Genomic DNA, 13,856 nt, shown 5'->3' on the forward strand with positions numbered 1-13,856 from the left:
GTGACTTCCCCCTGTTGGTTTGAATAACCTTCACAATGGAAAAAATAAAGCTGTCTCTGGGATGCTTTGATAGAAATCTTCCCAAAAGTAAGAGTCTAGGCTTCTTGTAGACTCTATCAAGACAGAATGGAACAGGAAGATGAACCAGGAGACCTAAATCTGGCTCACTCTCCACTCTCCAGCATTCAAGGTCCTCATCTACAAAATCAGAGGGGTATCTCTGAGGTCTCCGACCTGTGCAATGTTAGGTCTACAGCTTTAGGACTGTCGAAAATTCTTTGACAATTGAGGACGCTTGTAACTATGAGGGAGGAAGGATGGAGGGAGGGAGAAAGAGAAGGAAATGAGCTTCCTAAGTTTAGGTTTGCTTGAAATGATAAGTAGAAATCCATTCCTTTCTCTGCGCATCCTCGAGGTTCTAGGCAGAGACGGACGGGAATTTCCCCATACAAAATACCTTTACATGAGAAAGAGATCAACACTCAGGAATTTAAACAGAGCAAAAGTTGAGCATCCTTTGCAAGAAGTCGATCTAACCTCACAGTGTAGTCTTTGCTTGTGACATATTGCAGCTGAAGCTCATGTTCTTTCAGATCAATACCTGTTTCCACAACTAAATATTAAGTTTTCTTTTCCAGAACACTAACGTTTTGAGAAATTAGCTGTTTTTCCTCTGTTGAATGACAAGAGAGCAAATTTGAAGGACTTCCTGGCTATGTGCCACCTTAGACACCCCCCCTGAGTTTCTTGGGGTTAATTGATCAAGTCAGTCAACTGTGGCAATCCCAGACCGAGCAAAACCAGACGTGACCTGGTTGCTGTCCATAGGCCTACCACCTGTCACCCTATGCTAGGGCCTTACTGAGGGTCAGCCAATTTTAACAAGGGCCGGAGCCCCACAGTGTCTTTCATAATTGTGCTGAAATGCTTTAAGAACATTGGAAAGTCACAAAAGGAAAGGTAAAAGTAGATGTCACCTCCTTTGGTACAAGGTGGGCGGACTACAGACGTGTTAACTTAGTCCGTTAGCTCTGAAAGTAAGACTGATTTGTTAACAAGCCATGTTGTCAGGGGCCATGAAAGAGTCATAGATTTCAAAATAAAGTACTCCTTGACCCCAATTAAAAGCTAACCCCTTACAAATCCTGCCCTCGTGTTATAGTTCTCAAAATTGCACATTACTTTAAAATTATTTTTTATGAATTAAATACCAGGTCCACTGATTCCTGCTGAATATTGTGAGCAAAGTCCACTTTATCCATATGTCTTGCCCAGATTACCTGGGACAAGTTTTGTTGTCCTCAATCCTGTCCATCCCAAGCATGCTGGTTAAATTCTACCTGGTTTTCTTCATAATGGGTGGCCTTCACTGACTGAGTTTCTTCTTTTTCAGACCTTGTCCCAACTTTCCTTTTTATTCCTTTCTTTCCATGGATTATAGTTGTCTCTGAAAAGTTTGGAGACAAAATAAAGTTGTAAATGGAAAGAGATAGAGGGGAACATTTATTATGGTCTTGGAAGGAATTTTGATTTCTTGAAAGAACAGCTTATAAGGAGAGAACAGTAGAGGGCTGAGGTCAGAATTCGACAGAACAGTTTAAGAGACAGCCAGGAACACAGCACCTGGGGAAGAAGGCTGAAGGGGAATGGAGGGAACAAGCAAGGAAAAACCAGGAGAGGGGTGTCACGGGAAGAGACAGTCTCATGCCATTCTCTGGGTTTCTTATTGACAAATAACATCCGGTGCCATGCATAAAACAAGGCTAGAAAAACATGCTTTGACTTTAGTAATGTTAAAACCACTGGTGACCTGGAAAAGAAGCTTCAGAACAGTGGGCCGCCATGATGAGTCAGCAGTTGCTTTTCCCTCGATGGAAACGAGGAGGTCCGCATCCTCATTTCTAATTTCCTGTCATCTCAGAGGCAGGCATGATGCGCATCTCCCAGACACAAGCTATTTTGCGCCAGTATGAAAATTACTGTTCTGCAATAGACGTCCTCCCCAGGGGAGGTGGGGAGAGGAGCTAGTTTCCAAAGAGAACATCAATTCAACAGCTGTGAAATCATGGAGACTGTTATCCCAAGCCTCTTCAGTAGGGATTTGGGAACCCGGAGAGCTATCCTGGGTTCAGTTCTCATTTAGAAGCTCTGTCCTGACGGCGTGTCACCACTTTCCCTCTTGAGTCTCCTTTTTCCCCTGTCTAATAAAGGAGTTGGATTCTTTGGTCTCCAGAATGTCCTCCAGCTTCAACCATTTGTGGTTACGTGTTTAGAGATGGGTTAAAGCAGCTTCAGTTGCCAAGAGGTCATCCTTCGCGCTGTGTCATGTGGATAACGTGGGCTTTGAATCCCACCACCGCCACTTACAGGCTGAGGGACCACTGGCAGGTTACTCAGTATTTCCGTGTTAAAAAAGAGATACAGGGGTGCCTGGGTGGCTCCATCAGTTAAATGCCCAACTCTTAGTTTTCGGCTCAGGTCGTGATCTCACGGTTCGAGCCCCACATTGGGGTCCGTGCTGATGGTGTAAAGCCTGTTTGGGATTCTCTTTCTCTCTTTCTCTCTCTTCCCCTCCCCTGCTCATTCTCTCTTTCTCTCAAAATAAATAAATAAAAACATTTTTAAAATGATAAAGAGGGATACAGTCCCTACGTCTCAGGGTGGACTGAAACAGTCCAGAATAAGCACTCTTTGGAGGGTGCCTGGCATGAAGTCAGACTCATTAAATATGAGTTATTTCGTATCTTCGCTTTTACCTTTACTCCCTTAGCTTTCTATCTCCGTGTATCCGTGTAACGCTCACCCCCTCCTACAGAACCTGCTTCCAACTGGCTCATTTCTTCTTTCCTAAAGTACTGACCTGATGTGTGTTCACTTTAACCCACATGCCCTGAAGGAAGGTTCCCATGCATACACGCCCCCTGACATTCAAAGTCAGGCTGCAGCTACTCTGCTTACCTGCCTCAGTGACCATACAGCAGCACACAGTGACCCAGGAATGTTCTCAGTCGACCAAGAAGACAGAAAGCGTCCATGTGTAAACATCACATGGGCATCAGCGTCACGGCCAAGACATGTGGCCAAGTTGCCCAACAGCTCCTTCCCCATTCTAGAACAGAGGGGCTTGCCTCAACCTAAGGCTAACACAGACCAGAATTCATTCTTGGATTTGCACACAGAATGGGCTCTAAGGGAAGGCCAGCTTCCTGTCTCCTTTCTCAAAGCAACTGAAGAAATAGAACAGCGCCCCTCACTCCACATCTAAAATGTAATTAAAAGCTGTCATCGAAAGAGGATTAACACAGGTCTTTAGGCACTAACTCTCATTACTTTGAGAATTATTATCGTGGCTCTGATTCTGCTTTAGTCAAAAAGTAACAAACCAATTTAAACATGAAGAGTGATGTGGGAAGAAAGAAGCATCTGCTGGTATTTGTCCAAAACGCGGAGGAAACTTTCTCATGTTGTTGGTCCAGCAGGAACAAGGAGCATATGATGAGCTGCTGGGATGGCCCAGCAAAGACACTTAAACCACATGGTGATCTATAGCCTCAACCAGACCAGGTGTTCAGACCTACATCCTCCATGGCAGCCAAGGGCCATATTTTTCTTAGGAGGTAGAGAATAGCAGGCACGCTCAAAGTCATTATCTAGGTATGACCAGTGCTGGGCTGGGCAGAGCCAGAGCGTGCTTTGGCACAGAGACATGTGGGGAGTTGGGAGCCCTGGTGGCTGAAGCAGTGTTGGGGCTGTGAGGGGGCAGGGTATCTGCTGGGACCTCGGCCTGCAGCTGGTGGCCAGCCCGACACCCCATTAGGGAGCTGGAGAATGTGAGCCATAAGGGAGAGCCAGGCAGGCTATTCAAGGCAGGGTGGCTGGTGTAGGGGTTGATTGCCATAAGCCAGACACAGGCCAGCGCATGTAACTGTGCTTAGCAGTAGCTTAAGGAGGAGGTCAGAGTTCGGGAGAGCTGGAGGCTGCTTTGGAAGGCTTAGGAAGATTCAAACTCCTCAGTGGCTCTTTGAGAATCCTAACTAATGACAAGTGTCCAGGCTCAAGTTGTTCAACTCTGACCTCTTCTGAAATCTCTCTGGCTAAAGAAGGCCTTCCCTTCTGTGTAAGACGTGGCCCAGAAGGAGCTGAGAAACCACATTCATTCCTTCAGGATCTTTTGTGTTCTGCAGGAAGGCTGGCTGGAGACAGGAGAAGCACTGTCCTCAGGACTCAGAGCAAACCTGCTCTTCCTCCAGCAGCTTGTCAGGAAACTCCTCCTGAGCTGCCCCTTGAGTTCATGGCTGAGTTGTCCTCCTGACGAATGAGGACAGAGTGCTATGACCATTCTCTGAGCCACGCTGGGCCAGTAGCCCCATAAAACGGCCCAACTTCCCCAAACTTGATGATATAGCTTGTTTGGTCAGCTGCTCCTTACCCTGTCTGGATTCCAGAATCCTGAATGGATCATTCCCCTGCCATCTGAAATTCAGTGCCATTGAGAGAGCAAAGAGAAAAATCAACATTTGTTGTCTGAAAGGGAGAAAAATGGAATTCCGGCCATGAAGTGTACCAAAATCTGTGTATGAATAGAACGGCTCTTTTTGGTATCCAAAAAGTTTAGAATCAAAAATAGACAATCCAGGTAGCAGGAATTAAAACCCAGAAAATATGTTGCTTGTTCCCGTTTTCTGCAAGCCTGCCTCACTAACAACAACATAAACGCTGGCCAACATGTCCTGGGCAACAGACACTTCAAGGCCAAGTGCTCCCTGTGCTTTATTTACCTCTTATAAAGTAAATGCTATTACTAATTTCTGCTTTATTTTCACAGTGAAGAAACTAAAGCTAAAGATTAGTTAACAGCCCAACGTCGTGCAGCTGGTAAGAGACAGAGCTGGGGTCTGATCCCTCAGAGTCTGATTCCAGAGATCTAACCCTCAAGGGTTCATCTTGTCAAAGCAAAAATTACACACTGACATTAAACAGGCAAGGAAGATTTCACTCAAGGATACTGCAGAGGGGAGAAAGGCCACAACTCAGTCTGGGCTCAACTCTGCTGAAACAGTGGAAGAGGGTTGTTTTTCATGTGTTGTGTTTTAATTGTGGTAAAATACACAATGGCGAGTTTTTAAGAGTAGGATAGAAGAGATGCGAGGCCATCTGTGTTTGCTAACAACTTTACCCAAAGGAAAAGTAAACTTTCTCCTCTCTTCCTGGCAGGACGTAGTTTTACAACTTGGAGTGAGGGGCCACCCTTCCCCAGGAACTAAGAGATATAGGCAGTAGCTCCCTTGACGTTTACATTTCAAAGAGACTAGAAAGACATTCCTGGGTTGTAAAACTGGCAAAAAGACTTTTGAAAAGATTCACATCTCAAAGGGGAAGAGAAAGAATTCACCATTAGGAACTTTCTTAAGTAAATGTTTTAAGAAGAGGGAAGTCAGGAGACCAGGGTCAGGAAGAAACAGGTCTCAAGGTGAGTCAAACTGAGGGGAACACTGCTGCCATCTTGGTCAGTCTATACCAACGTTTCTCTTGTAGGGTGATAGTGTGGTCCACCAGGTGGTTTCAGAGTGCCAACCCCAGCTACAGGCTGCAGGCTGCAGGCAGAACTTCCTGTGGTGCAAAAGGGAATCCATCCAGAAAAGACTTGGTGCACCCCAGATGGCAGTGGGGCCCCCATGAGGAAACACTGCTGTCAGTCATGGAGTATAGAGTAGGAGACTAGGAGATCAGGCCTGGCCTGAGTTGGCCCTGGCAAGTATTCTGTGCATTACAAAGTCAAAATGGCAAAGACCAAGGCAGGCAGAGAACCATGGGCAGACACAGACACAAAGCATTTGGAAAAAGATGAGAAGCAGAAGCAATCTTGGTGGGGAATGAGCCGCCTTACTTGAGAGTCTCTGGGATATGAAAATAGGCTGTTGTTTCTTTTTTACTTATTTTAGGAAACCCTTTGCAAGGGTTGTCAAAGTCAACACCAATCTCTCCAGAACCCACAGAGGTCTAGAAAACGTCCATAACTCTTGTCTTCTTTCCATGATCTCCCAGTGTAACCGAACCCAAGTCCATCTGCCCGATGCAAAGCAAAGTCAACCACTAACAACACATCAAGTCGGCAGCAAGGAGTTTGTTCAAGAGGCAGCCAAAGGAGGAGACAAAAGGACAAGCCTCAGATCCACCTCCCCAAAGTGGCGGGGGAACACATTTTTGTAATCCTGGGAGTTGAGGTCACACACATATTGATGAAAAGGGCAGAGAAACTTAGGACGATTCATTAGGAGAGATGTGGCATGTGCACTGAGTGATGTGGGCATAGCATACATCCCGTATTCACCGTGGGGTGGAGACTTAACATCAGAAGAAAGCAAAATTCAGCCGCAGACTCTGTTGCCTGGTGAACTGGGGGAACCCCAGGCCCTGGGGCCTTGACCCAGCCCATCCCAGAGAGGTCGCCAGAGGTTCTTGGTCATGTCGGGAGAGATAATTCAAGGCCAGACACACAACACAGCAGATGAGCAACATAAGCGGGAAAGTTTATTTAAGTGACTGTCACCTCCCAAGATGTGAGAGAGCCCGTGAGCACAAGAGAGAAAGCTGTGTCCCACGGGAGTTGGGTTTCTATCTTTTATTGACAGGTGGCAAGTGGGGAGTGGAATATATATTACTTGGGGCAGGGATTTCTTGGAAGCAGAGTTTTGTGCCTCTTCTTTCCTTATTTGGTCATGGGTTTCTAACCATGGCACTTGCCCTCTTTGGCCTGTGTGGTTTGATCTGGCTTCTTGTGGGGTGCCCCCAGGACAGCCCTCTAACTTTCCCCATAGCTGGCCAAGTCTTCCTTGTTGCTGGCCTCCAGGCATCCTGTTAGAACCTAATTGCCTACTTGAACAACATCAGAAGGTTATCTCAAGACAAAGAGAAGGAGCTGCGGGCATGTCCTAAGAACCAGTATAACTGGATGGGGTCTTGGGTTCATCATCTCAGGTAAAGAAAGCAGGGCTTCGCTTGTTCCCAGGCTGGAACCATATCAGCTGACCCTGAGTCCAGGCTGCTGCAGAGGCACCTAGTGGGTTTGTTCGTGGGGACTGAAAAGACACGATAGCTTATGAGGAGGAAACATTTCTGTGAAAAACAAGCTTTAAACTTTCTGCTACTTTCAACTCCATTCACCCTGCAGGGCCCGGTTTCACCAGCAGCGGCCCACCCACCATCCTTCACGAAATACTTTCTTCTCTTGAAAGTATGGCAGTGTACTCACCCACTTTTCCTTCCACTTTTGCTTGCCATGACTTAGTCTCTCCCTCGCTGTGACCACTAGATATGGAAGCTTCACAGAACCTTCCTCTCTTCTCCATCCATCCATTTCCCCAGGTGATCTTATCCAGTCCAGTGGCATCCAATACTATCTATGGACCAATGACTCTTAAATTGAAATCTCTAGGCTTCACTTCTCTCAGAAACTCTGCATGCACTTATTCAACCATCTACTTAGCACCTCAGCTTGGATGTCCAATGGGCATCTCAGAGAAAACCTGACAGGCTCTTGATGCCTACCCCAAACCTGTTCTTCCACCAACCTTCCCATCACAGTAAATGACGTCACCACCTACCCATCTTTGCTTGAGCCCAAAATTTGGAGCTGTCCTTGATTCCTCTCCTTCCGTCATCACTGCCCGGCAGGAGTGAGCCTCATGACTCTACCTGTAGACTGTGCCCGGGGTGCGTCCACTGCTCTCCATTACCACAAGTCCTACCCTAGTCAAAGCCACAGTTGTGTCTTGCTTGAACTGATGCAGGGTGTCTCCTGGCTGGTCTCCACAGTTTTGGTATGTGCCACGGACACATCAAGCTTATTTCTGCTCTAGAGCATTTGTACTGGCTGTTTCCTCTGCCTCAGAATACCTCCCCAGACACTGACAAGGCCAGACCCTTCTTGTTCTTTGTGTCTCAGCTTCCGTTACCTTCTCAGAGAGGCCTTCTCTGACCACTCAATCAGAAGTAAGCAGTCACATTCTCCTTAGTGTGATATTTTCATTTCTTTATGTGTCCTTCCCCTAGACAGTAGGCTCCATGACAACAGAGATCTAGAATAATGTCACAATGGTTGAGTACTGGCTGAATATACAGTAGAATGAATAAGTGAATGGTATCATGTTTATTACTTCTCTGAGTTAATAGTCATATGGCCATCTTTGGAAATACCTTTTTTCACTGGATACCACAGACTGAAATCAAGCATAACAGAAGCCAAAAAAAAAAAAAAAAAAAAAGAGGAGACAGAGAGTCTCAGAATTTTATGAAAGATAGTATCTCAATGCAGTCTAGTCCCTAAATACAGTTTTCATTCTCCCTCTTTCAAGGTGAGGCCTTATCTGTTTGGCAGTAGCCGAGACGCTAGCTAGGACCCTAATGCAAAGAGCTTCAGACCTGACCCTTATAACTGGTCCCCTCCTTCTCCCCCAGACACAGATAGGGAGCAGTATGGCTGGAAACCACAGCCAGCAGGAAAATAATGAAATAAAATGATTTACTAGGTAAAATGGTAGTATAAACATCACTAGATGAAGTCAGTAAACTATCTGCAAAGCAGAAGGGCAAATAAAATACAGAGGTCGCTTCCATAGAACTGCCTCCTGCCCCTTCACCCCACCACGGGTGAAGCCACCCACAAGTAAGTCACCCTACGTTTTCCTACCCTCGGGCCTTTAGTGGGCAAAGCCTACCAGCTTTAACAATTCTGGCTCTCTCTTTATTAGTTAGAGTTTTAACATATTAAGTAAGTTAGGATACACATTATTTTTACCTTGGTTTCTTACACTCCCAACATAATCAGATTGACAGTGTGCTTTTATCCTCTTTTGAGATCCAACAAGGTAGCCTGTGAACCGCCCATTTCCACAGGTGCTGGACCACTCTTCTAAGGCAGAGGTCACACGCATGGAAGCGTTTAGAGAGATTGGGACAAACAAATAGAGGCGATCCTGCTGTTCACCTTCTGCGTAAAATAGCTCATGTGTCGCAAACAAGTGCTTCAGGGGCTCTGTGGTCCTCCTCCCCATTTTCTCATGACAACTGATGGGCACGGTCTGATCCAGAGAAGTCATTGTAAAGAATTTTTTTTAATGTTTATTTAGTTTGAAAGAAAGAGAGAGAGAGCAGAGGAGGGGCAGAGAGAGAGGGAGAGAGAATCCCAAGCAGGCTCCACGCTGTTAGTGCAGAGCCTGACGTGGGGCTCGAACTCACAAACCGGGAGATCATGACCTGAGCTGAAACCAAGAGTCGGAAGCTTCACCGATTGAGCCACCCGGCCCCCCCCCCCCACCAAAAAGTCGTTTTAATGCCAAGACACCAACTTTGCAATCAGCATGGAGAATTTTTTTCAACAGATTCACAATTTCACATATACATTTTTTTATTCTTTATATGAGGATCCAACTAGAGATCGTGACCGTAAATGGCAGCTGTTGCACAGAAAAAGATTGTAATCAAAGAAATTAGTATCATGATGCAACTGTTGAGGAGCGGATGAGAACTCACAGCCCCACCGCCCCTCTGGCGATTCCCTGAGGAGGTGAAACAACCCCACTTCACTAGCCCGAGTGAGAGAGAGGGAGAAAGAGAGAGGAGAAAGAGAGAGGGAGAGCGAGAGCTGTGAGCCCAGTTACCCCATAGATGCCTTATTCTACACACCCATCTCCCATCAACCCTCCTGTCCAGGGTTCTGCCCAGCAGGTACACACGGGGCCCACCCTCACCTCCTGGTCCTGTCATCATATCCTGGCGGTGTTCCTCGCTCATTTTAATTTCTCTTTGTCACACTTCATCTTTCTTCCCAATTCCCAGCTCTGTTCTCTCCCCTTCGCTGGCACCCGCTTGAGTGTATTTTATGTGTGGCCTCCCAGCCCCACGCTCTATATACCTGTTCAAAATATATGTATGTTTTGGAAACTTGATAGTATTGCCTTTTGCGTGTCGTGATTTATATAAATGGTATTGTACTAGAAATCTCATCTGTTTCTTGCTTTTTCACGCAGCCTTAGGTTTTTAAGATGTATTTGTATTGCTCTGTGAATACTGTGGTACAGTGTTCCATTATGTGTACATCCACACTTTATTTATTCTGTCCCCTAAAGATGGATACCTGAATTCCCCGAACTCTTGGCACCTGCAGCCATTCCGTGAATACGTTTATGCACGCCCCCCTGTCGTTCGAGGGTTTCTTCTGTGCATGCATGTATATGTGTGTGTGTGTGCATGCGTGCGCGCATGTCCAGGAAAATTACTGCATTGTAGGGGATCTGCATGCTTACTTCACCAAGTATTGCTTGTCTGATCAGTTTCTGAGTGTAAACTTCAAACCTTATTGGTCGAATTATCCATTTCTGTCCGTAGTCTATCACTGGTAGCTCTGTATAATTTGAGGCTGTTTTGCTAGCTAAATGAGTCAGTTCGTGATCTTTTTGATTTATGGCATCTTCATTCACTATGATGTTTTCCATCTCAGTTTTATCTTTGCTCTTAAAACTACTGCAGTGCCCTCCTGGTTGCTATTAATATCTGCCTGGTGCTTTTGTACAGGTGTTTGTATCCTTTTATTGTATCTCAGATATCATAATGCAGAATCTCTTAAAAATCTAATTTGAGAATCTCTATTCACTTATTGTAACTACTGTTATTTCAATAAGGGAAGATTTCTGCCATCTTACCTTGTGTTTTTGATTTACTATGTTTTGTTTATTTGTTTGCCTGCCCACCCACCCCCGTCTACTTTCCATTGATCAAACTGAATATTACTCTACTGATTTGAAAGTTATAGATTCCACTTTCATTCTTCTGGCATCTATTCCTAACTTATTAAGACACATACTTAATAAGTATGCTTTTACTTCCTGTCATCCACAAAAACATCCTGCTTTTTCTTCCTGTCATCCACAAAAACAAATCAATATCACTGTTCTGAATAAGACAAAGACCAAGAACACTCTGACCTCCTTCCCCACCTCACTGCCTGCCGTGGTGATATCATTTAGAGTTTTAATTGCAGAATCTTATCAACATACTTATTTTAATTGCATTTACTAGGTTTTTCTTTTTTTTATTTACTCTTATTTCCCATATCTTATCACCTCTTGGATTCAGTTCCCTTCTTACTCAAGAGCAGTTCGAAGAAAGACTGCATAGGGGGGTGCCTGGGTGGCTCAGTCGTTTGAGTGTCTGACTTCAGCTCAGGTGATGATCTCACAGTTCGTGAGTTGAAGCCCCGTGTCCGGCTCTGTGCTGATAGCTCAGAGCCTGGAGCCTGTTTCAGATTCTCTGTCTCCCTTTCTCTCTGTCCCTCCCCCGCTCATGCTCGCTCTCTCTCTCTCTCTCTCTCTCTCTCTCTCTCTCAAAAATAAACTTTTTTTTTAAGAAGAAAGAGTGCATAGGTGAATCCTTCCAAGACACATGCTTACAAATATCTTTACTGGTGGCCATATTTAAATCAATACTGTCTTTTATCAACAATGTTGCTCTTGAGAAGTTAGATGTAAGCTACATTCTTATTATTGAACTTCTTTCTCTTTTCTTTTAATGTTTCTTCACTTAATGCAGCACTCTCAGCCTTTTGGGGGCCAGTCTGCTAAAACCTGTTTTCCTCTTCCCAGAAAGATGTTTTATATGAGTAACATAAAATATACTAAATTACGAAAGAAACCAAGCATAGTGAAATTAAGTTATCAAACATCTAAAACAGCAAATTAGTGATACAATAGTAATATTAGTGCTGTAAATAACAAGACCTAGCATCAGATCTAATAGCTACCTGAAGTTCAAACTCCTCATGATCATAAATGATACTTCAAAAGATCTATAACTCTAATGTAATAGGAACATATCTATGATTTTCTATCACCAGTCATGATGCAGATACCGCTAATCCTGCTGCAATTTTCCCCACAGTCCTAATTGAAGAACATGCTAAATTTTCATTGAGAGGCTAGTGAAAATTTTGAACATGGAAGGTGTTTCCCATCCTATTCTCCAGCCTCCTGACTCCCATACACAAATGCCTGGGCTTTGGGGCTCTGGTTAAGAACCACAGCTATAGGCATAGGTGTGGGGTTTTTTCTTATCTACTCTGTTTAGTATTAATATATATCTTATATACTTCTGTTATTAGTATATCGTATATACTCTGTTTAGTAGGAGCGTCTTCATTCTGTTCTAGAATATTGTGAGTCATTATTTCTTCAAACAGTTCCTTCCCCCCAGTTTCTCTTTTCTTTTGAGGTTATTGGTACATACATGACAACACTTCTGCCCTCCACAGTCCTTAACTTTTTGTTTATTATTTTAACCACTTTATCCTTTCCCGTTGCCTTTGAGGAGGGTTTATTGACCCCATATTTCAACTGCCTAAAATGTTCTTCTGCTCTATCTAGTCTGCTCTCCAATCCCTCCTTAGAAATCTTTATTTATTATTATATTATGGTTTTCTAATTCTCGACATCTCCAACCAATTCTTCTTCATAATGGTTTGTCTTGGCCCCATGTTTCCAGTATCACGGAGGAATCATTATGCTAATCTCGCTGCTCTTTTATGTCAGTGCAGTAATTAAGATGACGGTTATGTTGGCTCCTGTGTGCCTGCTGTCTTGCATTTCTGTCCCTCCCGATACAGGAGTCCTTCTCTCATAGTGTGGGCTTTCCTTCAAGGCCTTGTCAACATGAGAGCTCATGTCTGTTCCCTTGAGATTACAAAATGCATCCTCCAGTGTTGTCTGCCTGAGGGGAGAAGTTAACGCTCAGGCCCTGGGCTGTGCTCCTCAAGGAAAGTTGAGCGTGAGGAGAAGACGTTCATCTCGGGATGTGGAAGGGCTAGTTCCCATCCACATCAACCCCTTCCCGTTCCCACCTCCAGGTGTCTCTCACGTCCCCACACACAACTTCAAAAAGCCTCCCTCCCACCCAGGCAGGGACAGCCATCTTCTGCTGTAACTGATTCTTAAACCAGAGGTGTATCTTCACCCACTAAAGCTGTTCTCTCAGTACTACACCTAAAGGTCTGTCTCAAAAATAAGCAGATCAAATAGCCTCTCATGGTTTCCTTGTTTTCCGTGACCTGCCCGTACTATTTAACATTCATACCCAAGGCGTCCTTGCAGTCTTGACCTCAGAACATGCCACTGTTCTGTCCTCAGCCTCTCTGCTAGCTCCTCTCTTTCCCTCCCCTCCATCCCCACGGCTCCTCTTCTGTTCCTCCACCCTCGTGTCTTGGAAAGCTCATACATCCTGGGAGGGTGGTGATCAGAGCCATGCCGATCCCTCCCAGATCCATAAATCCTGGGACTAACATCTGCAAAGCCTTGTTTGAAGTCTGCAGTCTGCGAGGGGGACAACAAAGTGACAGGTGGAAGGAGCACTGGGGGTTCTTGACTCTGGATGAAAGAGACCAGATCTGGTTGTTTAAAAAGTAAAGACTTTAGGGGCGCCTGGGTGGCGCAGTCGGTTAAGCGTCCGACTTCAGCCAGGTCACGATCTCGCCGTCCGTGAGTTTGAGCCCCGCGTCGGGCTCTGGGCTGATGGCTCAGAGCCTGGAGCCTGTTTCCGATTCTGTGTCTCCCTCTCTCTCTGCCCCTCGCCCGTTCATGCTTTGTCTCTCTCTGTCCCAAAAATAAATAAACGTTGAAAAAAAAAAATTAAAAAAAAAAAAAAGTAAAGACTTTAAAAGACAGATAATGAAGACAGAGAGAGAGGTGAATCAGCCCAGTTCAAGTTCCCGTCCTGGTGTGTGTGTGTGTGTGTGTGTGTGTGCGTGTGTGTGTGTTTGTGTGTGTGTCCAAGAGAGAGAGAGAGAATCTAGGATATGTTAAATACATTAA

General features: G+C 45.0%; 1 protein-coding gene across 1 annotated transcript in view; it reads left to right on the forward strand.

Annotated features, from left to right (window-relative positions):
- CNTNAP2 (contactin associated protein 2) overlaps positions 1–13,856 on the forward strand; it is a 1,378,773-nt gene that overhangs the window by 1,154,848 nt on the left and 210,069 nt on the right. The window lies entirely within an intron of this gene.

The sequence above is a fragment of the Lynx rufus genome, unplaced genomic scaffold (genome assembly GCF_022079265.1).
Source record: "Lynx rufus isolate CCGP_SWC_20201006 ecotype Redwood Valley unplaced genomic scaffold, mLynRuf1.p SCAF_4, whole genome shotgun sequence".
NCBI lineage: Eukaryota > Metazoa > Chordata > Mammalia > Carnivora > Felidae > Lynx > Lynx rufus.